The sequence below is a fragment of the Bison bison genome, unplaced genomic scaffold (assembly GCF_000754665.1).
Source record: "Bison bison bison isolate TAMUID 2011002044 unplaced genomic scaffold, Bison_UMD1.0 scf7180017864144, whole genome shotgun sequence".
NCBI classification, from domain to species: Eukaryota; Metazoa; Chordata; class Mammalia; order Artiodactyla; family Bovidae; genus Bison; species Bison bison.
The window spans coordinates 6,638,601-6,640,562 of record NW_011494716.1 but is presented as its reverse complement, the minus strand read 5'-3'; the positions used below and the strand labels follow the sequence as shown (position 1 = coordinate 6,640,562).

The 1,962-nt window shown below is 57.5% G+C and overlaps 1 long non-coding RNA gene across 1 annotated transcript; it reads right to left on the bottom strand.

The window, feature by feature from the left end:
- Positions 1–437: 437 nt before the first annotated feature.
- LOC104988953 lies at positions 438–1,067 on the bottom strand. The gene is made up of 3 exons (XR_825306.1): positions 1,027–1,067; positions 830–886; positions 438–476 (listed from the first exon to the last, which is right to left on the bottom strand). It is a non-coding gene; the product is annotated as an uncharacterized LOC104988953 (long non-coding RNA).
- Between the last annotated feature and the right edge of the window lie 895 nt (positions 1,068–1,962).

The window sequence follows — 1,962 nt, the reverse complement described above, 5'->3', positions numbered from 1 at the left end:
CCACGGGTCTTAGAGCAGGAAGCTGAGTCAGGGCTCTGGCCACCGTGTGCTGAGTGGGGAGGGTGATGCCCGCAAGGCTGCACCATCTGAGATTTCAGGGACCACCCCCTTCATCCCCCACTCCAGGGAGCTCTGTGCACACATAGCAGCCCCAAGGACAAGAGAGACCAGTGGGGAGGGGAAGGAAGGCGCTGAGATAGTGGCTGTGACTCACTGGAAGGTTCTGTTGAATGTGATCTTCTATAAATTCACTGATGTCCTCGCTGAGCTCCTCCTGGGGAGAGGAAGCGTGCAGTCTGCACTCCTGCCTCCCTGCTGACGTCTGGGGTCCCCACTGTGGCCTCCCGTGCATCCAGGTGAGTCTGAAGGGAGCCAGGGCCCCAGACCCCATACCCTGGCTGATGCAACTCTGAGGACTACCCTTAGCAGGGGGCAAGGTCCAAACTCACCTCCGTCTCATCTAGGGCTGCCTCCATCTGGTGGGGAAAAAATATTGTATTTAAAACACCCCCACCCTCTCTCACTTTCACCCTGAATCCCAAGCCCCAGCTAGTACTCATCTCGGCCCAGTCACCCCAATAACTAACCCTCAACCCGAGGGCCATACTCTGGCATCCCTGCCTTGCCCTGTTGCCCTGTGGTCTGGACGCTGCCCTCAGCATCCCTGGGCCTCCGTATCCCCTCCCTGTGCACTCACCTGCCACACAGGTATGCGTTTGTCCAGTGTAAGGACTGGGTGCTGAGCTGTGACCCTCATCATCACTATGACTGTGAACCCACCTACCGCCCTCAAACTGGGGAGGGTTGAGGGTGGGGCACACTGACCCACCTGTGCTTCTTCTGGTTCATTTCCCATCTTATCACAGAAATCATCCACCCGGTTGTGCTGTGAACAGAGATGGACTTGAGTAAAAGAATCTCCGTCCTTCTCCCTGCTGGGTCTCAAGTGGGCCAGATCAACTCAGCTTCACCTCGCAGACCCAGGCCTCCCAAGACCCTAGCTATTCATGGGGATGAGCCTCTTACCATTATGGACCTCAGAGAAGCCTGGTCATATGGGACTCCCTGTGGAGGTAACAGTGAAACTCAGATTCTGTCCTTGTAACCACCGAGACCTGTTCTACACACACACACACACACACACACACGGACACTGACCAAAGGAGGACCCTTGCCCTGGAGTAGGCAGGTCAACCTGTTTCCCAGATGCCTAGCCCTCCGTGGTCCTGCTGAGAGCTGACCAGGGAGGACCTGGCACTGTCCTCTCGGGTCTGAGGCTCTGAGGGTGACAGTGGCCAGTCTTCAGACCTCTGACCCTGCAGACCCCCGGCCCCCAGGACCTTCCACTCCAGACCCTTGATGAGTCATGGAGGTGGGAGGCGCCCCACCAACCCCTGGGAGACTCCACCTAACGGCGGGAATCTGGTGCTGTCCCCACTGCCCTCCTGGCCCTGGGTGGTCAGTGGGGCTCACAGCGCATGCAGGGCTCCGTCTGCACACCCTTGTCCGGGGGGCCCATCCTGTCAGCCCAGCATCACACACAACTGGGCAAGGAAACACCTCGAGGGGCCATGGGGACACTCTCTGCCCGCATCCTCTCACTGGGCTTGGCCGCTCAACCTCGGCCAGCCACGCTGACCACTGCCAGATACTGGTGTTCCATGGCCTGGAGCTCCTGAGCATCTTGTCACCGTCAGAACTGAGATGAGGGAGTTGTACAGAGGGCGGAGGGCACTCCAAAGGGAAAGAGTAGACTCTGAGCTCAGTGTGGCTCGGCTACTCATCCAGGCCCTGAGAGAAATGTTTTCAGCTTTTCTCTGAAAATGCTGGCCAACCAACTAGACCCCACATGCTGCAACTAAGATCGCTCAGAGACAAAAGAAATTCAATAAATAGGAATAAGCATTAGAAGGAGCCCGAGGATAGCTGATTCCTAGGAGACTGCAGACGCTCCACGTCTGG